Genomic DNA, 22,804 nt, shown 5'->3' on the forward strand with positions numbered 1-22,804 from the left:
AAGCCAGTTTGGTGTAGTGGTTAAGTGAGAAGACTCTTACCTGGGAGAACCAGGTTTGATTCCCGACTCCTTCACTTGCAACTGCTGGAATGGCCTTGGCCAGCCATAGCTCTCGCAGAGCTGTCCTTGAAAGGACAGCTGCATGAGAGCTCTCTCAGCCCCACCCATCTCACAGGGTGTCTGTTGTGGGGGAGGAAGGTAAAGGAGATTGTGAGCCGCTCTGAGACTCTGAGATTAAGAGTGAAGGGCGGGATATAAATCCCTCCTCCTCCTCTTCTTCCTCTCCTCCTCCTCTTCTTCCTCTCCTCCTCCTGATCCGGAGGTGAGCTGTCATTCTGGGGATCCCCAGGTCCCACCTGGAGGCTGGCATTCCTATTCCTGATTCAGCAGGGCTGATTCCTCCCCCCTCCTCCTCGCATCCATTGTATAAAACTAACTATCCTGTGATTAAAAAGTATTTGTAGGAGGGCATGAGTTTTCCTGAGTCACTGAAGAAGGGAGCAGTGACTCACGAAAGCCGCTACCCCTCTGCCACCTTCGTACTGTTCGGGGCCTTAGCCTTCCACTCATCTTCTGTCCCAGATGCTACTATTTTGAAAGAGGCGGAAGACGGAATTGCAACAGAACAGAAAAGGCTTTTTGTCGACAGCTTTCAAAAGCAGAAAGCGGCAGTGAGAATTCTTGCTAGGCCGCATTCTTGACCCTGGAGCTAATGTCTGGGTGCTGATTGGAGGAGAGGGGGAACAGGGCGACATTCTGACTTGAAAACTCCAGTTAGATTTTGGTTGAAGGGTTCAGATCCGGTAGGTTGTTGGGGCTGGGATGGAGTTGGTGGGGAAATAATTCCCGAATAGATTCCCTCCCCCATGCAAACATTTTTACATTTGTTCATCTCATCTGAGTGCTGCTTCTAGTTGTCAAATGAAGGATTCAGGGAGCTGGGGATGTTTAGCCTGGAGAGGAGGCGGCTGAGAGGGGATATGATCACCATCTTCAAGTACTTGAAGGGCTGTTCTATAGAGGAGGGAGTGGAATTGTTTCCTGTGGCCCCAGAAGGAAGGACCAGAACCAATGGGCTGAAATTAAATCAAAAGAGTTTCCGGCTCAACCATTAGGAAGAACTTCCTGACCATTAGAGCGGTTCCTCAGTGGGAACAGGCTTCCTCAGGAGGTGATGGGCTCCCTCTTTGGAGGTTTTTAAGTAGAGGCTGGATGGCCATCTGACAGCAATGAAGATCCTGTGAATTTAGGGGGAGGTGTTTGTGGGTTTCCTGCATTATGCAGGGGTTGGACTAGATGACCCTGGAGGTCCCTTCCAACTCTATGATTCTACGACGGTAACCCCTGCATAGAGGGTAAAAAGTTCAAACAGAGACCACAGTCTCAGAAACGACCCACAGGAGATTAAAAGAAGAGCAGAAGAGAAACCATGTTGGGTCAGGCCAATGGCCCATCCAGCCCAGCACTCTGTGTCACACAGTGGCAAAACCCAGGTGCCCTCAGGAGGTCCACCAGAGGGGCGAGAACTCCAGAAGCTCTCCTACTATTGCCCCCCAAGCACCAAGAGCATCCCTGCCGCAGACGTAAGAACATAAAAGAAGCCATATTGGTGGATCACGGCCAATGGCCCATCCAGCCCCAGCACTCTGTGTCACACAGTGGCCAAAACCCAGCGGCCATCAGGAGGTCCACCAGCAGAGCCAGAACTCCAGAAGCTCTCCCACTGTGTCCTCCGCTCCAAGCACCAGGAAGACAGAGCATCACTACCCCAGACGGAGTGTTCCATCTATACATGGCTAAGAGCCAGTGATGAACCTCTGCTCCATTACGTTTCTCTAATCCCCTCTGTTTGCATCTTTCATCCCTCCCCTATGGGAGGAGCAGTTCTCAAAGAAGTAAGTGATGAGACAGGCCCTCTCTGCCCTTGGGTGTGGACATGTTTCATAACAGAGCTCCACGAGTGATGTGTGTGTGTCATCCAGGAAACCAGCCTGGATTTGTGTTTGAACAGCGGAGGAAACTTGGCTGCGGGAGGGTGGCGGGGAGTGGCGTCGCCGGCAGATCTTTGCCCGGCCGCTCAAGAAAGGGCTGCCCAGAATTACTCGGAGACGTTGGCAGAAGCACACGGAAGAAGAATGCTGGCTTTTTAGGTACAGTAAAAGTCTTCTCTTAAACGTTCCCCGAGCAGCCAGAGTTTTTGGTATTATGGAGTAAAGCAGGAACCGACATTGAAAGGAAACGCGACCATCGGGTGTCTGATACTATTTGACCTTAGGGAGGCTTTGAAATGGAAGCGGGTTGAACGGTCTGGCTAAATTGAGTGTCTGGGGTGCTTCAGACCATGTGCAGAGTGCGTTTTCTCTGGCAGGTCATTCATGTCTCTTGAAACGCAGGGGCCAGAGGGTGTAGACTCAGGCGGGGCCACCCCATTTTCTAGTTATAGTTTTCAAGGCAGGATTGAAAGCTGAATATGCTGATTTCTTCACCCAAAGGGTGATTAATATGTGGAATTCACTGCCACAGGAGGTGGTGGCGGCTGCAAGCATAGCCAGCTTCAAGAGGGGATTGGATAAAAATATGGAGCAGAAGTCCATCAGTGGTTATTAGCCACAGTGTGTGTGTGTGTGTGTATACACCACATACATATATTGGCCACTGTGTGACAGAGTGTTGGACAGGATGGGCCATTGGCCTGCTCCAACATGGCTTCTCTTATGTCCTTATGTGACCACTGCGTGTTGGACTGGAGGGCCATTGGCCTGATCCAACATGGCTTCTCTTATGTTCTTATGTGACACAGAGTGTTGGACTGGAGGGGGCCATTGGCCTGATCCAACATGGCTTCTCTTATGTTCTTTTGTGACACAGAGTGTTGGACTGGAGGGGCCATTGGCCTGATCCAACAGGGCTTCTCTTATGTTCTTATGTGACACAGAGTGTTGGATTGGAGGGGCCATTGGCCTAATCCAACATGGCTTCTCTTATGTTCTTATGTGACACAGAGTGTTGGACTGGAGGGGTGATTGGCCTGATCCAACAGGGCTTCTCTTATGTTCTTATGTGACACAGAGTATTGGACTGGATGGGCCACTGGCCTGATCCCACATGGCTTCTCTTATGTTCTTATGTGACACAGAATGCTGGACTGAGGGGCCACTGGCCTGATCCAACATGGCTTCTCTTATGTTCTTATGTGACGCAGAGTGTTGGACTGGAGGGACGATTGGCCTGATCCAACAGGGCTTCTCTTATGTTCTTATGTGACACAGAGTGTTGGACTGGATGGGCCACTGGCCTGATCCCACATGGCTTCTCTTATGTTCTTATGTGACACAGAGTGTTGGACTGGAGGGGCCACTGGCCTGATCCAACATGGCTTCTCTTATGTTCTTATGTGACACAGAGTGTTGGACTGGAGGGACGATTGGCCTGATCCAACAGGGCTTCTCTTATGTTCTTATGTGACACAGAGTGTTGGACTGGAGGGGCGATTGGCCTGATCCAACAGGGCTTCTCTTATGTTCTTATGTGACACAGAGTGTTGGACTGGATGGGCCACTGGCCTGATCCCACATGGCTTCTCTTATGTTCTTATGTGACACAGAATGCTGGACTGGAGGGGCCCACTGGCCTGATCCAACATGGCTTCTCTTATGTTCTTATGTGACGCAGAGTGTTGGACTGGAGGGGCGATTGGCCTGATCCAACAGGGCTTCTCTTATGTTCTTATGTGACACAGAGTGTTGGGACTGGATGGGCCACTGGCCTGATCCCACATGGCTTCTCTTAATGTTCTTATGTGACACAGAGTGTTGGACTAGAGGGGCCACTGGCCTGATCCAACCATGGCTTCTCTTATGTTCTTATGACTGAGGCAGTGATGCTCTGTATTCTTGGTGCTGGGGGGGCACAGTGGGAGGGCTTCTAGTGTCCTGGCCCCACTGGTGGACCTCCTGATGGCACCTGGTGTTTTTTGGCCACTGTGTGACACAGAGTGTTGGACTGGATGGGCCATTGGCCTGATCCAACATGGCTTCTCTTATGTTCTTATGTGACACAGAGTGTTGGACTGGATGGGCCACTGGCCTGATCCAACATGGCTTCTATGTTCTTATGTGACTCAGAGTGTTGGACTGGATGGGCCATTGGCCTGATCCAACATGGCTTCTCTTATGTTCTTATGTGACACAGAGTGTTGGACTGGATGGGCCAGTGGCCTGATCCAACAGGGCTTCTCTTATGTTCTTATGTGACACAGAGTGTTGGACTGGATGGGCCACTGGCCTGATCCCACATGGCTTCTCTTATGTTCTTATGTGACACAGAATGCTGGACTGGAGGGGCCACTGGCCTGATCCAACATGGCTTCTCTTATGTTCTTATGTGACGCAGAGTGTTGGACTGGAGGGGCGATTGGCCTGATCCAACAGGGCTTCTCTTATGTTCTTATGTGACACAGAGTGTTGGACTGGATGGGCCACTGGCCTGATCCCACATGGCTTCTCTTATGTTCTTATGTGACACAGAGTGTTGGACTAGAGGGGCCACTGGCCTGATCCAACATGGCTTCTCTTATGTTCTTATGACTGAGGCAGTGATGCTCTGTATTCTTGGTGCTGGGGGGGCACAGTGGGAGGGCTTCTAGTGTCCTGGCCCCACTGGTGGACCTCCTGATGGCACCTGGTGTTTTTTGGCCACTGTGTGACACAGAGTGTTGGACTGGATGGGCCATTGGCCTGATCCAACATGGCTTCTCTTATGTTCTTATGTGACACAGAGTGTTGGACTGGATGGGCCACTGGCCTGATCCAACATGGCTTCTATGTTCTTATGTGACTCAGAGTGTTGGACTGGATGGGCCATTGGCCTGATCCAACATGGCTTCTCTTATGTTCTTATGTGACACAGAGTGTTGGACTGGAGGGGCCACTGGCCTGATCCAACATGGCTTCTCTTATGTTCTTATGTGACACAGAGTGTTGGACTGGATGGGCCACTGGCCTGATCCAACATGGCTTCTATGTTCTTATGTGACTCAGAGTGTTGGACTGGATGGGCCATTGGCCTGATCCAACATGGCTTCTCTTATGTTCTTATGTGACACAGAGTGTTGGACTGGATGGGCCAGTGGCCTGATCCAACATGGGCTCTCTTATGTTCTTATTGGGAAGAGATGGAGTCTGCAGGCTGGCTGAACAGGCAGAAATGATAACCTGGCGAAACTTGCTACACCTTGTATATGGTTTGCAAGGATCTTGAGAGAGAATGAAGGGGGGGGGGGGATGTGAGAAGAAGGGGTTGGAGAGCTGGTGTGGTGTAGGGGTTCAGAGTGTTGGATTACAGGGCCGGATCCAACATAAGTGATCCCTTGTTGGGCCGGTCCATGTGTGTCATAAAATTTAATGCCATGTAGCAGAGATTTAAGATTTATAAAGGACACAGACGAACACAACTAAAAATGTGTTTGAAAACTTACAAATATGCTTAAAAGATTAGCATTCTGGCACGATGTTGTTGATTTAACAGTTTCTGATAACTGACACCTCTTGCTCTGGAGACACTGTCTGTGCTGTAGCAGCCTTGAGTATGCTGTTCAAGTGTTGTTCATGGTTGGTGCCTTGAGCCTAAAACCCAGGGGAGAATATGAAATGGTTGGGCATTGTGAGCTTTTGTACGTAAGTTGCTTCATGTGCTGGTCAGCCAATGGAGAAAATAGAGGCTTTGCTCTGTAGCTCCTGTGTGACTGAGCCAGTCTGGCATAGCGAGCTGTGATGCAGAAGGAAGCAAGAGAGAGAGAAGGAAGCAGATGACGGTGAGTTGCTTGCAGGCCTGATAGGAGCTCTCTGGGGGCCTGATTTGGCCCTTGGGCCACAAGTTTGACACCCCTGGATTAGGATGCGGGCGACGCAGTTTCGAATCCCTGCTCTGCCATGGAAGCTCACTGCGTGACCTTGGGCCAGTCACACGCTCTCAGCCTGCCCTGCCCCACAAGGTTGTTGTCAGGATAAGACAGAAGAGGGAACAGTGGAAACAATTTTGGATCCCCATTGGGGGAGAAACGTGGGCTGTAAATGAGTTAAATACGGGGCAGGTTAGATGGGGGAAAGTTAAATTAAACTAGGCTGTCGGTCCAAGAATGTAGGGGGACCAATTCTTTCTGAATGCCTCCTTTCCGCTCCTGCGATTGTCAAAACTGCCCCTGTGCCTAGCCTCTGGGTTTCAAAGCAGTTGCCTCCATATACTGGAATAACCGTTCTGGCATGGGTGGGGCTGAGAGGGCTCTCCCAGTGGCAAGTGGAGGAGTGGGGAATCAAACTCTGTTCTCCCAGATAAGAGTCTGCTCACTTATACCCTGCCCTTCTCTCTGAATCAGAGACTCAAAGTGTCTTACAATCTCCTATATCTTCTCTCCCCACAACAGACACTCTATGAGGTGGGTGGGGCTGAGAGGGCTCTCACAGCAGCTGCCCTTTCAAGGACAATTCCTGCCAGAGCTATGGCTGACCCTTTCAAGGACAGAGTCTCAGAGCGTCCTACAATCTCCTTTCCCTTCCTCTCCCACAACATACACCCTGTGTGGTGGGTGGGGCTGAGAGGGCTCTCCCAGCAGCTGCCTTTTCAAGGACAACTCCTGCCAGAGCTATGGCTGACCCAAGGCCATTCCAGTGGCAAGTGGAGGAATGGGGAATCAAACTCGGTTCTCCCAGATAAGAGTCTGCTCACTTATACCCTGCCCTTCTCTCTGAATCAGAGACTCAAAGTGTCTTACAATCTCCTATATCTTCTCTCCCCACAACAGACACTCTATGAGGTGGGTGGGGCTGAGAGGGCTCTCACAGCAGCTGCCCTTTCAGGGACAATTCCTGCCAGAGCTATGGCTGACTTTTTCAAGGACAGAGTCTCAGAGCGTCCTACAATCTCCTTTCCCTTCCTCTCCCACAACATACACCCTGTGTGGTGGGTGGGGCTGAGAGGGCTCTCCCAGCAGCTGCCTTTTCAAGGACAACTCCTGCCAGAGCTATGGCTGACCCAAGGCCATTCCAGTGGCAAGTGGAGGAATGGGGCATCAAACTCAGTTCTCCCAGATAAGAGTCTGCTCACTTATACCCTGCCTTTCTCTCTGAATCAGAGACTCAAAGCGTCTTACAATCTCCTATATCTTCGCTCCCCACAACAGACACCCTGCGAGGTGGGTGGGGCTGAGAGGGCTCTCCCAGCAGCTGCCCTTTCAAGGACAACTCCTGCCAGAGCTATGACTGACCCAAGGCCATTCCAGCAGGTGTGAGTGGAGGAGTGGGGAATCAAACCCGGTTCTCCCAGATAAGAGTCCGCAGACTTAACCACTATGGCTGACCCAAGGCCATTCCAGCAGCTGCAAGTGGAGGAGTGGGGAATCAAACCCGATTCTCCCAGATAAGAGTCCGCAGACTTAACCACTATGGCTGACCCAAGGCCATTCCAGCAGGTGCAAGTGGAGGAGTGGGGAATCAAACCCGGTTCTCCCAGATAAGAGTCCACGCATTTAACTACCACACCAAACTAGCTGACAGAGAGAGTTGACAAAGAGAATAATTTTTTCTCTCTCTCTCATGTGACTAGACCTGGAGGGCATCCGATGATGCTGATGAGCAGTCGATTCAGGTTGGACAAAAGGAAATACTACTTGACTCAGAGTAGTTAAAATGAGGAATTAGCTGCCGGAAGATGCATTGATGGCCCCAGGAACAGACAGTTTTGAAAGGGGATTAGATAGATTCATGGAGGATAAATCATGGAGGACAAATCCTCTGAATTCCAGAGCCAAGAGGCAACGTCAGGGGAAGGCCTTGGCCTCCATGCACTTTTGATTGCATGTTCAGACACCTGTCTCGCCAAGATGGGCATTCAAATAAAATCTTGGGGGCAGAACCATTGGTGTTGGAAAGTGCTGTGAAGTCAGCGCCACCTTACGATGATCCCAGAGGGTTTTCTTCAATGCAGGAGTCGAACAGAGGTGGTTTGCCATCGCCTCTCTCTGCAGAACAACCTTCCAGTAATTTGGAATAGCTTTAACTCTCTCAAGTTCTCATGCAAAGAACTCAGGGAGCTTGGAGACCTTTCCCGCTTCTCTGTCCTGCTTCAGTCGTGACAGCTGCTTTGTCTCCGGGCTTAGGAAGGGGTTCCCTCTTCCTCTGGGGCACGTATGGAGCCATGACTCAGTGGTAGAGCACCTGCTTGGCAGGCAGAATGTCCCAGGTTCAATCCCTGGCATCTCCAGTTAAAAAGAGCAGAAAGTAAGTAGAATCATAGAAGAGTTGGAAGAGACCTCCAGGGTCATCTAGTCCAACCCCCCTGCACATTGCAGGAAACTCACAAATACCTCCCCCCTAAATTCACAGGATCCTTATTGCTCTTTATTATGTTGTAAGCCGCCCTGAGACACTTGGGTGAGAAGGGCGGGGTATAAATCTTAATATAAATAAATAATAAATAAATAGAGCCCACCACCTCCTGAGGAAGCCTGTCCCACTGAGGAACCGCTCTACTCACAAACACTTCCCCTTAAATTCACAGGATCCTTATTGCTGTCAGGTGGCCATCTAGCCTCTGTTGAAAAACCTTCGAGGAAGGAGAACCCACCACCTCCCGAGGAAGCCTGTTCCACTGAGGAACCGCTCTAACGGTCAGGAAGTGCTTCCTAATGTTGAGCTGGAAACTCTTCTGATTTAATTTCAACCCACTGGTTCTGGTCCTACCTTCTGGGGTCACAGAAAATTCAACACCATCCTCTCTCTATATGACAGCCTTTCAGGAGATGGGAAAGACCTCTTCTGCCTGAAACCTTGGGAGAAAGGATGCCAGTCTGAGTAGAAAATATTTATCTTGCTGGACCAAGGGTCTGATTCAGTAGAAGGCAGCTTCATGTGTGTAAGGTCTAGAGTTATGTGCTGATACATTGTTGTACCAGAAAGCTTGCCAGATGATTCACAGGATGGATCTGTCTGGGTTTGGGGGAGCCGAAAGTGGTTTCCCGCAAGCTGAAGAGTGATTAAATGTACCCACACGTGAGTCTTTCTGGCTTCCCTTTGGCAGCTCTTCTAGCGACTTGTTCCTGTTAGGTTACGCTCTGATCTCACAAAGGCTGACTTCTGGGTCTTGCGTTTCCCATCCGGATTGTCAGTTTCCCCGGGGCATAGTTTGATGAAGCATGCCGCACGCCAGATGATTTCTGCGACGCGGTGGCTGCAAAGCGTCTGCCAAACGATCAAGATGTTCGCATCGGAAATCCACGGGACGTGGTGGAACCGGCTGCCGTCGGCGGTATGTGCCGTAAGCTGGGGGGCACGAGGGTTCTGTGCGCACTGGGTGCCACGTCTGTGCCAAGAGCTCTCAAAATTTAGGTGCGGTTGGCAGCTTTGGCAGGTGGGTTTTGCAAGAAGGGTTACCAGCTCCAGGTTGGGAAATTCCTGGAGAATTAGGGGCGGAGCCTGTGAAGGGGTGGGGTTGGTCTGGAGACTAGCTGCACCTCTTGGCATCCAGGTTGAAGCCTGGGGATAATTGTGTCAAAAAAGCTACGTACAACAATTCAGTGCTCTTCCGTATATTATATGTCAGGAGTGGCCAAGGGTAGCTCTCCAGATGTTTTTTTGCCTACAACTCCCATCAGCCCCAGCCAACAGGGCCGATGGCTGGGGCTGATGGGAGTTGTAGGCAAAAAACATCTGGAGAGCTACCCTTGGCCACCCCTGTTATAGGTCATATTGTTATATAACAATAATGTCATATAACAATACGAGGGGATTGGATAAAAATATGGAGGAGAGGTCCATCAGTGGCTATTAGCCACAGTGTGTGTGTGTATATATGTATGTGTGTCTGTGTGTGTGTGTACACAAACATATATTGGCCATTGTGTGACACAGAGTGTTGGACTGGATGGGCCATTGGCCTGATCCAACATGGCTTCTCTTATGTTCTTATGTGACACAGAGTGTTGGACTGGATGGGCCATTGCCCTGATCCAACAGGGCTTCTCTTATGTTCTTATGTGACACAGAGTGTTGGACTGGATGGGCCATTGCCCTGATCCAACAGGGCTTCTCTTATGTTCTTATGTGACACAGAGTGTTGGACTGGATGGGCCATTGCCCTGATCCAACAGGGCTTCTCTTATGTTCTTATGTGACACAGAGCGTTGGACTGGATGGGCCATTGGCCTGATCCAACATGGCTTCTCTTATGTTCTTCTGTGACACAGAGTGCTGGACTGGATGGGCCATTGCCCTGATCCAACAGGGCTTCTCTTATGTTCTTATGTGACACAGAGCGTTGGACTGGATGGGCCATTGGCCTGATCCAACATGGCTTCTCTTATGTTCTTCTGTGACACAGAGCGTTGGACTGGATGGGCCATTGGCTTGATCCAACACGGCTTCTCTTATGTTCTTATGTGACACAGAGTGTTGGACTGGATGTGCCATTGGCCTGATCCAACAGGGCTTCTCTTATGTTCTTATGTGACACAGAGTGCTGGACTGGATGGGCCATTGGCCTGATCCAACAGGGCTCCTCTTCTGTTCTTATGTGACACAGAGTGTTGGACTGGAGGGGCCATTGGCCTGATCCAACATGGCTTCTCTTATGTTCTTATGTGACACAGAGTGTTGGACTGGAGGGGCCACTGGCCTGATCCAACATGGCTTCTCTTATGTTCTTATGTGACACAGAGTGTTGGACTGGATGGGCCACTGGCCTGATCCAACATGGCTTCTCTTATGTTCTTATGTGACACAGAGTGTTGGACTGGATGGGCCATTGGCCTGATCCAACATGGCTTCTCTTATGTTCTTACGTGACACAGAGTGCTGGACTGGATGGGCCACTGGCCTGATCCAACAGGGCTCCTCTTCTGTTCTTATGTGACACAGAGTGTTGGACTGGAGGGGCCACTGGCCTGATCCAACAGGGCTTCTCTTATGTTCTTATGTTTCGGAATTCATTCAGTTGCAATACAGATTTTAGTGACAACAGTAAGTAGAATAGTATTGCAGATTCAATCACTACTCCTTTAAGAACGTCGAGTCCGCAGATGAAAATTTCTTTTTTCTCTTCGGTACAGCAGTACCCAAACCAGTGCAGACAATTCCTTCAAGGCAGGCGCAAGCTTCAAAATTAAAGTGACACGCTTCCTAGGTAAAATGGGGCGTGTTTTGCTCGATCCTTCGTCCGACGATGGATCACTTTTCTAGAGCTAATATAAAAATGCCTTTGCAGGTACTTAACATATAGCGCAATATTGCTTACATCGATAGAAAAACAAAAGCCCAAAAAAAGGCAACTCACCCAGTGCTCCGTATACTACATGCAAGCCATCGTTTAAAGTTCGCCTCATCTGGTCAGCTCTCGGAAGCTAAGCTTAGTCAGTCCCAGTTCAGATTTGGGAGGGAAATCCAGATCTGCTGTGCAGAGGGAGGCAACGGCAAGCCACCTCTGTATGTCTTTTTGCCTTGACGTGGATGCTCCAGGCTTAGCCTCATCTCGCCGGTTCTCAGAAGCTAAGCTGAGTCAGCACTGGCTAGTATTTGGACGGGAGACCGCCAAGGAAACCCAGGGTTGCTGCACGGAGGCAGGCAAAGGCGAGCCACCTCTGAATGTCTCTTGCCTTAGAAACCCTACAGAGTCTCCTTAAGTCGGCTGCATCTTGAACTGAACTTTTCGCCACTGTTGCCAAATAAAATAAGAGACTTGCTCTGGGTAAACGGATGTAAGAGACTGGCATTTCATTTTGGGGAGGGGTGAAGAAGAAGAAGAAGAAGGAGGAGGATTTATACTCGACCCTTCGCTCTGAATCTCAGTCTCAGAGTGGCCTACAGTCTCCTTTACCTTCACAGGCACCCTGTGAGGTGGGTGTGGCTGAGCGAGCTCTGGCAGAAGCTGGCCTTTCAAGGACAACTCTGCAAGAACTATGGCTGACCCAAGGCCATTCCAGCAGCTGCGTGTGGAAGAGTGGGGAATCCAACCTGGGTTCTTCCAGAAAAGAGTCCGCGCGCTTCACCGCTACACCAAACTGGCTCTCTAGAAGCGTGTGGTGTGACTTTACAGGCAGCTTTTCCAACAGGAGAGAACGTTTAGAAGCTACCCCCGCTTTGGAAAGCAGGAAAGCTTTTCTGGTTTTGGCCTTATCAGCTGCAGACTCCACCGCCTCTTTGTGTGTCGAAACCTTCTCTTTCCTGGGCTGGTTTGAAACCACCGGCTGTTGGTTTGTGCTGGGACTGTGAGCAGGCGACAGCCCAAGGGCTCCTTGCAGCACGTAAACAGATACCAAAGGTGTTAGTCATCAGGTGAAAAGAAAAAGTGGGACTGGCGTTTCTTGAACCTCTGAAGGTTGCTGCTGGGAAGAAAAAGGACTCTTTGCTTAACCAACGGAGGGTCTGGTGAACTGATCTCCGTTGGCTTGGGATCAACTGTAATCTCCCCAGGAGATCTCCAGCTACCACCTGGAGGTTGGTAAGCTATTGACAACCCTAAATTAGAAGAAGAAAGAAGACCATAGATTTATATCCCGCCCTCCACTCCGAATCTCAGAGTGGCTCACAATCTCCTTTATCTTCCTCCCCCACAACAGACACCCTGTGGGGTGGGCGGGGTTGAGAGAACTCTCACAGAAGTTGTCCTTTCAAGGACAACTCTGCGAGAGCTATGGCTGACCCAAGGCCATATTAGCCCCTGAAATCCTGTGACTCTGGCCAGAGAAAAGGTATCCTGCTACTTAATACAGGTTTCTCATGCAGAAATGGGCAATTAACCATTTCACCTGATAATTGCCTCCAGTGCTTTTTTTTTTTTGTAGCAGGAGCTCCTTTGCATATTAGGCCACACCCCACTGATGTAGCCAATCCTCCTGGAGCTTGCAGTAGGCCCTGTACTAACAGTCCTGTAAGCTCTTGGAGGATTAGCGACATCAGGGAGGTGTGGCCTAAGATGCAAAGGAGTTCCTGCTACAAAAAAGCCCTATTAGGCCACACCCCCTGATGTAGCCAATCCTCCTGGAGCTTGCAGTAGGCCCTGTACTAAGAGTCCTGTAAGCTCTTGGAGGATTAGCGACATCAGGGAGGTGTGGCCTAAGATGCAAAGGAGTTCTTGCTACAAAAAAAGCCCTGATTGTCGTAGGTAAAACTGATATCAGAGGGACTGCAGAAGGGCCCAGTTTAAGAGCCGGCAACCCGACTCGGAAACAGATTTTTCACATTTAGCCTCCAACAAGTGTGGCAGAATGGCTGGCACCTGGGGATGCCAATCTCCAGATGTGACCTGGGGATTCCCCTGGAATTACAGCTGTGGGATGTAGAACGTCCAATCTTGAGTTTACATGGGAATGATCTGTTTGCAGTAGGGATGCCAACCTCCAGGTGGGGCCTGGGGATCCCCCAGAATAACAGCTCATCTCCAGACTCCAGAGCTGGTGCTCCTGAAGGAAATGGCTGCTTTGGATGGTGAATTCGATGGACATTATACCCCACTGAGGCTCTTGTCCTTCCCAGGCTCCATCCCCAAATCCATCCCCCGTTAGAATTTCAAAAAGAAGCAGCATTTTCTGTCTTAATTTATGCAAGTGCATTATACATATGTATATGCAGGGGGGGTGGTTTGCAGCAGGAATGCAGTTCTGGCTTGCCTGGCATCAGGGTGTGTGGCCTAATATGCAAATAAAATCCTGCTTGGCTTTTAAGAGAGCCGGCTTGGTGTAGCTGTCAAGTGTGCCTGTAGTGTGCAAACTCTTATCTGGTGTCCAGTCTGGTGTAGTGGTTATGTGTACAGGCTCTGATCTGGGAGAATCAGGTTTGATTCCCCACTCTTCCTCTTCCAGCTGCTGGAATGGCCTTGGGTCAGCCATAGGTCTCACAGAGCTTTCCTTGAAAGGGCAGCTTCTGGGAGAGCTCTCTCAGCCCCACCTACCTCACAGGGTGTCTGTTGTGGGGCGAGAAGATATAGGAGATTGCAAGTGAGACTCTGAGATTTAAAGTGGAGGGTGGGGTATAAATCTGTGTATGTGTGGTTATATAGTGAGTTTGTACCAGTCCTGGAGCAATGAAGCTTAATAGGCCCTGACGTAATACATTGTTCGAACATGTGCACGGAACAAAAGATGATGCAGAATCTCTCTCTCTCTCTCTCACCCCCCATTCTCTCTAATCCAACTTTACTTTTTTGTTGTTGTTCAGTTGCACAGTTGAGTCCGACTCTGCGACCCCGTGGACAAAGTCACGCCAGGCCCTCCTGTCTTCCACCATCCTCCGAAGGCTGCTCAAATTCGTGTTTGTTACATCAGTAATGCTATCCGGCCATCTCCTCTTTTGCCGTCCCCTTCTGCTTTGGCCTTTACTTTGAGGAGCCCCCCAAAACTACCTTTTTAATTTACACCCCTGTTTCAGTTGACAGGGTGGCGCAGAGTGTTAAAGCTGCAGTACTGCAGTCCTAAGCTCTGCTCGCGACCTGAGTTCGACCCCCAGCGGAAGCTGAGTTTTCAGGTAGCCGGCTCCAGGTTGACTCAGCCTTCCATCCTTCTGAGGTCGGTCAAATGAGTACCCAGCTTGCTGGGGGCGGGGAAGTGTAAAAGACTGGGGAAGGCAATGGCAAATCACCCCGTAAAAAGTCTGCCGTTAAAACGTTGTGAAAGCAACATCACCCCAGAGTTGAAAACGACTGGTGCTTGCACAGGGGACCTTTCCTTTCCTTTTCCTTCAGTTGACAGCAACTGTGTACCAGCTGGCCGGGCTTGTTCTCCTCTCCTTTTGCAATCTCCAACCAAGCCTAATTTTCTACCCACTACTAGAGTACAGGCATGCTATTTACAGGATCCCTTATCCCTAGATGAAGAGATTAATCGAGGGCTCTTGCCCTTCGCTTTAATCTCCCCTTTTTTCTTGCATCGGGGCTTGTGTGGCTTGAACAGCTTCCTAATGGGCAGCAACCCAACAGGTAAAGCTTCACGGGCTGCTGCATCTGCTAATCTTTGTGCTGGCAGGTTGGTCATTGCAGCTTTTTAAGGGGTAGGGATGATTTGCTGCATGGGAGATTGTGTCGGAGCAGACAAGCTGTACTTTGGAGGGATCGTTTTTCTGCAGTCTGTTGACAGATTCTGTGTTGTATGCCCTGTCCACATTGGCATCCTGGATTTCCTGCCCACATCTCAATCGTAGGAGATGGTGCTTTATACATAGGCAGTCTGTGATGTCACATGGGGCGAGGCATCAGGTAACAGCCCCCCCCCCCATTCCCCCTTTCAAGCAGGTAATGGATGTGAACCTGTGAACCTCTGTGATGACAAATGGCACACTTTTACATTCACTTGGGATGACATTGGATAGCTCGTTTTTGTAGTGTTTGGGCTGGCATCTCTCACTTGTGAGTATCAGTTTGGTGTAGTGGTGAAGTGCGTGGACTCTTAGCTGGGAGAACCGGGTTGGATTCCCCCACTCCTCCACTTGCAGCTGCTGGAATGGCCTTGGGTCAGCCATAACTCTTGCAGAGTTGTCCTTGAAAGGGCAGCTTCTGTCAGAGCTCTCTCAGCCCCACCTACCTTACAGGGTGTCTTGTGGGGGAGGAAGATATAGGAGATTGTAAGCCACCCTGAGTCTCTGATTCAGAGAGAAGGGTGGGGCATAAATCTGCAGCCTTCTTCCAATTTGGTGTCGTGGTTAAGTGCGCGAACTCTTAGCTGGGAGAACCGGGTTGGATCCCCCACTCCTCAACTTGTAGCAGCTGGAATGGCCTTGGGTCAGCCATAACTCTTGCAGAGTTGTCCTTGAAAGGGCAGCTGCTGAAAGAGCTCTCTCAGCCCCACCTACCTTACAAGGTGTCTTGTGGGGGAGGAAGATAAAGGAGATTGTGAGCCACTCTGAGATTCAGAGTGGAGGGCAGGGTATAAATCCAATATCATCATCATCTTCTTCTTCATGAAGGGAGACATCAGAAAGTCAAAGGAGTGGGGGTGGGGGGACTCAGCAACTAGAGAAGGCCAAAGTAAAAGGAGCAGAAAAGAGAAAGGAGTTCAGATTGCCAGCTCTGGGTTAGGAAATTCTCCAGGTATTTCCTGCCCCAGAGCTAGCAACCCTGGTTTTAATGCAGCACACTAAACAGCGCAGACATCACATAGCAGGATCTTAATTACAGAAAGCTAAAAGCCCTCAATGTATGGGACTTTAGGTCCGGAAGAAGTGTGGAGATCACCCAGTGAAAACCGCATTCAGTGTTATGTATTGTGTTGTACTGGGGTCTTGCTGCCTGAGCTTGAGACAGGCCCTCTTTGCAAACCAGGATCCTGAAGCCTGGAAGAACGGGCCAATCGGGCATGAAACAACTTGTAACAAAGAGATGCAAATGAAGGACTCTAGAGCGAGCCAATAGGAGTAACTGTTGCCTACTAGGGGGGCGTGGTTAACCATAGCCGGAGTGTAAATAACAAGTGAAGCGTCTCTGCTGTTCGTGACTGTTTCTTCTTGCAATAAAGTGGTGGTTGATTCAGACCCGGTTGAACTCACTTTACAGTATTTCGATCCCCAGCGCAATTTTACTCCCCCCCACCCCCCGCCCCGGTCCTCTGAAGGTTGCTGAATCAGCCCAAATACTGCCCTCTTTGTTTCATTTTAAAAATTCCAGATTGAGCAAGCGTTCATGTGCTACTTTTTTTTGTAACGTCACCCCTTGGGGATGTGAAAAAGCTGGCGGGTTCTGTTAAATGCCTTGGGTGACAGGAATCCCACCGTGTCGTTTCCCCTTTTTGTGGAAGGGCTGGGTGCGAAATTCCACCCAGCGAATCGACTTATTGTGCCCATTCTCTTGCGTCACATCTGGCTTCCTTTCTGATTGCCTGTTGCTGAGCTCAGTACATCCTCTTTCTCGCTCTCTGAACTTTCGCTTTGCCAGATATGACTCCAATACCCCTTTTTTAAAAAGCATTTGCACAATAGACAAAAAATTGCAAGGGAATTGTCTTTCAGCAGGGAGGGGGAAATCTTTTTCTTCTTGCATTTCTTTTTGCGCGCGCACACGCATGTTTGGTAAGGGGACTCTCTTCCTCAAGCAAAGGAAACCTCCAGTGAATAGTAGTTTCCACTCTTCACTAATACTTTACCATGTAATAGTAAGTAATATATCAGACACCTCTCATACAATGTCAAAATACACAGTAAGCAATGAACTATCCATAGTACAATTAGAAATTACTAACAAAAATATACAAACATACTCCCAAGTCCATACTTCCATAACAGCCAGTTTGGTGTAGTGGTTAAGTGTGCAGACTTTTATCTGGGAGAACCGGGTTTGATTCCCCACTCCTCCACTTGCACCTGCTAGCATGGCCTTGGGTCAGCCAGAGCTCTGGCAGAGGTTGTCCTTGAAAGGGCAGCTGCTGTGAGAGCCCTCTCCAGCCCCACCCTCCTCACAGGGTGTCTGCTGTGGGGGGAGAAGATATAGGAGATTGTAAGCCGCTCTGAGTCTCTGATTCAGGGAGAAGGGCGGGGTATAAATCTGCAGTCGTCTTCTTCTAGTGGTTAAGTGCGCGGACTCTTATCTGGGAGAACTGGGCTTGATTCCCCACTCGTCCACTTGCAGCTGCTGGGATGGCCTTGGGTCAGCCATAGCTCTAATAGAGAGCCAGTTGGGTATAGTGGTTAAGTGCACGGACTCTTATCTGGGAGAACTGGGCTTGATTCCCCACTCGTCCACTTGCAGCTGCTGGGATGGCCTTGGGTCAGCCAGAGCTCTGGCAGGATTTGTCCTTGAAAGGGCAGCTGCTGTGAGAGCCCTCTCCAGTTTGGAGAGCCAGTTTGGTATAGTGGTTAAGTGTGCAGACTTTTATCTGGGAGAACCGGGTTTGATTCCCCACTCCTCCACTTGCATCTGCTAGCATGGCCTTGGGTCAGCCATAGCTCTGGCAGAGGTTGTCCTTGAAAGGGCAGCTGCTGTGAGAGCCCTCTCCAGCCCCACCCACCTCACAGGGTGTCTGTTGTGGGGGAGGAAGGCAAAGGAGATTGTGAACCGCTCTGAGACTCTTCGGAGTGGAGGGCGGGATATAAATCCAGTATCATCTTCTTCTCTTGCAGAGGTTGTCCTTGAAAGAGCAGCTGCTGTGAGAGCCCTCTCAGCCCCACCCACCTCACAGGGTGTCTGTAGTGGGGGAGTAAGGGAAAGGAGATTGTGAGCCGCTCTGAGACTCTTCAGAGTGGAGGGCGGGATAGAAATCCAATATCTTCTTAAGTCAAAACTGCTCTCCCAAATTCTGTCACAAATTCCCCAGGTAGCTACATGGAAAAGTCTCTGATGGTGCTACTCATGGAGATAAAAATATATATATATACATTCCGCTGACCAGTAATCGATGCAAAAGGTCCGTTTTTGGAACCTTGATCCATAGCCGAGCTTCTCTCACAGAGCAATATCCTCTGCATCATTTTAAACACAGAGAAGAAAAAAAATTCTCAAGCACCCAGACCTCAGGTTATTTTTAAATGTCCATCCTATGTCTTACTCAGCAGGCACTGTGTTCTCCCAGGACCCCGTGTGTTTGCTTTTTGGCACTCTTTTCCTGATAATCTAGTGCCCTTCGGAGAAGTTGCGCAAACTTTGACTTCCTAAAACGCTTGCTGGTGATGAGGGGGGGGAGGGGAGGGCTGGTTTGTCAACAGTACGTGCAAAACGGCAGCTTTCTGGTTAGTCATCTTTCTGGTGGGAGAATGTTAGTCTGGGGTGGTGGAGGAGGAAATAACTATTAGTTATAGCATACCAACATCCAGGTGGCACTTGAAGAACTCCCACTATTGCAACCAAAAATGGTTGCTTCGGAGGGTGGACTCTTTGGTATTGTACCCTACTGATGTCCCTCCCAAGTCCCACCCTCCCTAGTTTCCACGCCCCCCCCCAAAAAAAAATCTCCAGGTATTTCTCAACCCAGAGCTGGCAACACTAATTAAACTGTCTCGTTTCTTGGGGATACAGTTATTTACAGTGGTCAGTCTAAGAGAAGCCATGTTGGATCAGGCCAATGGCCCATCCAGTCCAACACTCTATGTCACACAGTGGCCCAAAAACCAGGCAACAGTGGGAGGGCTTCTAGTGTCCTGGCCCCACTGGTGGGTCTCCTGATGGCACCTGGGTTTTTTGGCCACTGTGTGACACAGAGTGTTGGATTGGATGGGAAATTGGCCTGATCCAACATGGCTTCTCTTATGTGACAAAAAGTGTTGGACTGGATAAGCCATGGGCCTGATCCAACATGGCTTCTCTTATGTTCTTATGTCACACAGAATGTTGGACTGGATGGGCCATTGGCCTGATCCAACATGGCTTCTCTTATGTGACAAAGAGTGTTGGACTGGATGGGCCATGGGCCTGATCCAACATGGCTTCTCTTATGTGTGACACAGAGTGTTGGACTGGATGGGCCATTGGCCTGATCCAACATGACTTCTCTTATGTTCTTATGTGACAAAGAGTGTTGGACTGGATGGGCCATTGGCCTGATCCAACATGGCTTCTCTTATGTTCTTATGTGACACAGAGTGTTGGACTGGATGGGCCATTGGCCTGATCCAACATGGCTTCTCTTATGTTCTTATGTTCATTACAACAGAGGCCTAGGGTTGCCAGGTCTGTGTTGGAAAATACCTAGAGACTTTGGGGCTGGATCCATGAGAGGGAGGGGTTTGAGGAGGGAAGGGGCCTCGGCATGGTACAACGCCACAGAGTCCACCCTTCTAAGGAGCCATTTTCTCCAGGGGAGCTGATCTCTGTCCGCTGGAGATTAGTTCTAAAAGGGAGAGATCTCCAAGGCCCACCTGAAAGCTGACAGCCCTAATGGTTAGGATTGAACCTGGGTTCAAGCTGAAGCAACTGAGTGGCCGGTCGTCTGAGGCTCTAATCTAATTCTGAGTCTTTTTGCTCTCCTGTGCTTGCGACACAATAGGACATGAATGTTGCGGAAGTGGCGAGCTTGTTGCTACGGACAGAAGAAAAGTTCTCAGCGTACCTGGCAAGGATCAACAGCGTCATCCTTACTCCCCTGTTGCAGTCAGGTGAGGATGGCGGGTCGTCAGAGGGGTCCCAGGATGGACGCCATTGTATCGAATTGTCTCTTTTTACCAGAGATGTTCACAATTTTCTGGTCCCTAGAAAACCATTTTTATTGATGGATGGTTTTGGAAAGATGTATTTCTGGAGTTCATTTACATTCCACCTTTCTCCTCAAAGGGGGATTACACCATTCTCCTCTGCCCCATTTAATCCTCACAACAACCCTGTGAGGTAGGTTAGACTGAGAGGGGGAGACTGGCCAAGGACACCCACCATAGCACAAGTAGGGATTGGAACCTGAATTTCCCAGATCCTAGTCCAGCACTCTTAATCCCTACACCACATTAACTCTCTGAAAGGTATTGGATGCCTGTTGGTGCATGAGTGTATATTTTCACTGAAGGTGCTTCAAGGTATCTAGAAGCTGAAACTGCTTAGAACATGCAAAAATCCCTGCTTGATCAGACCAGTGAGGGTCCCACTAGTTCAGTCTCCTATCTCACACAGTGGCCAGCCAGTTCCTCTTCATGGCCAACAATAGGGCAGAGAGGCTGAGGCCTTCCCCTGATAAGAACATCAAAAGAGCCCTGCTGGGTCAGACCAGTGAGGGTCCATCTAGTTCAGCCTCCTGTCTCACACAGTGGCCAGCCAGTTCCTCTTGAGGGCCAACAACAGGGCGGAGAGGCTGAGGCCTTCCCCTGATTAGAACATCAAAAGAGCCCTGCTGGATCAGACCAGTGAGGGTCCATCTAGTCCAGCCTCCTCACACAGTGGTCAACCAGTTCCTCTGGAGGTCCAACAACAGGGCAGAGAGGCTGAGGCCCTTCCCTGAAAATAACATCAGAAGAGCCCTGCTGGATCAGACCAGTGAGGGTTCATCTAGTCTAGCCTCCTGACTCACACATTGGCCAACCAGTTCCTCTGGAGGGCCAACAACAGAGCATAGAGGCTGAGGCCTTCCCCTGAGAAAAACATCAGAAGAGCCTTGCTGGGTCAGACCAGTAGTCCATCTAGTCCAGCATCCTGTTTCACCCAGCAGCCCAATAGTTTCTCTGGATGTCCAACAACCATGCATAGAAGCTGAGGCCTTCCCCTGATGTTGTCTCCTGCCTCTTGAGATTTAGAAGTGTGGCTTGGATGTTTCTGGTGTGAATGAATCTGGGCTACCTCAGAAACTGGTCCAGGGGAGGGATGCTTTAGATCAGGGGTCCCCAACCTTTTCTGAGCCTGCGGGCGCCTTTGGAATTCTGACACACAGCAGGGGGCGCCATCACAAAATGGCTGCCAGGGAGGCGGAGCCAACCACAAAATGTCATGGATCCAACTTGTATAGAAATCTCTTGGACATTTAAGCAAAAGCTGTGCTTAACAGAAGCCCTTTTAATTTGCGTAGTCAGTTGGAAGCCCTGCTGGGCCAACGTCCCACCTAGACTGGCTCGCTTGCTAAAAGCTCATGGTGGGTACCAGGAAAGGGTTAGTGGGACTCATGGTGCCCATGGGCAGCAAGTTGGGAAGCCCTGTATTACACGGTGTGGGCAATCCAAAACTAGAGCATCTCCAATGGATGGCTGTCCAGCCTTTGCTTCAGTAACTTCCACAAGAGAAAAGCTTGTCCATCTCTGGGTGATTGGTTCTGCTTTCAAAGTGTTCCAACCAGTGTTTCCCTCTTAAGCTGCAGAGTCTCGTGAGCAAAAATTCTACTTTGTGAGCTACTGGCACTGAGGATGTGAGCTACTGCGTAAATTATTGTGCTCTGGGGCTGTTTTTCCTGAGCTAAGACAAAACTGTGTGAGCTGGAGGCTAAAAATCTGTGAGCTAGCTCACGCTAACTCAGAGAGAACACTGGTTCCAACCATCTGGATGTTTTATCTTGAAGTTCTACCAAAAAAATCTGCTCTCCAGAAGCTCTGGAGCCACGAGGAACTTGACGGCATGTTCTCTTTTTGCCCCCGGAAGGCTCTTTTGAGCATCTGGATCTTTTCTTGCTGTTGAACGACCATTTCCACATTCTCTGGGACTTGACGGAAGAGTGCACCCGAACCTTGAAGCAAACCGTTGCTTCAGAATCCATCAGTGTCCAAGATGTCTACCTCGTTTGGAAAGCGGACCTGTTTCTGGATCGGTACATCCAGTGAGTACAGCAGCTGTTTATTGAAAACATTTATTTAGCAGCCTTTCTACCTTACAGGAACTCAAGGTGGCCTACAATATTTGCCAGGAGACTTTGGGGATGGAGCCAGGAGCTGGGTTGTGACAAGCATAATTGAACTCCAAGGAGAGTTCTGGCCATCACATTGCAGCTTGCTTTGTCACGCTTGCTCAACTACACAGGAGCTACAGAGCAAAACCTCTATTTTTTACCTTGGCCGAGGCTCCTCCCTTGGGAAGGAATGAAGGGAGAGTTTGCTTTGCCAGGCTCTCTCAATCGCACAGCAGAGCTCCTGACCCAAGCCCCCTTCTATTGGCTGAGGCTCCCCATCCCCCTCCTGGTCCCCTGGGGAAGGAAGGAAAGAGCCAGAGCTTCCTTTGCCCAGTTCCCTGGATTGCACGGGAGAGATACAAAGAAAGCACCTTTAAGACCAATGAGTGCCAATGTTTTAAGCATGTTTTATTTTAAGCTTTTAAAAAAATCTTTGTGTTCATCTGTGTCCTTTCTAAAGTTTGTGTCTCCACTACTTGGCATTACATTTTATGAAACATACGGCCCGGCCAAACAAGGGGGGATTCTACACTGGGCAAAAGATCCAGTAAT

The 22,804-nt window shown here is 49.7% G+C and overlaps 1 long non-coding RNA gene across 1 annotated transcript; it reads left to right on the top strand.

Moving 5' to 3' along the window:
- Nucleotides 1-2,101: 2,101 nt before the first annotated feature.
- Nucleotides 2,102-22,110, top strand: LOC132578202 (uncharacterized). Its single transcript, XR_009555874.1, has 3 exons — nucleotides 2,102-2,155; nucleotides 19,946-20,054; nucleotides 22,009-22,110. It is a non-coding gene; the product is annotated as an uncharacterized LOC132578202 (long non-coding RNA).
- Nucleotides 22,111-22,804: the final 694 nt, after the last annotated feature.

The sequence above is a fragment of the Heteronotia binoei genome, chromosome 10 (assembly GCF_032191835.1).
Source record: "Heteronotia binoei isolate CCM8104 ecotype False Entrance Well chromosome 10, APGP_CSIRO_Hbin_v1, whole genome shotgun sequence".
Lineage (NCBI taxonomy): Eukaryota > Metazoa > Chordata > Lepidosauria > Squamata > Gekkonidae > Heteronotia > Heteronotia binoei.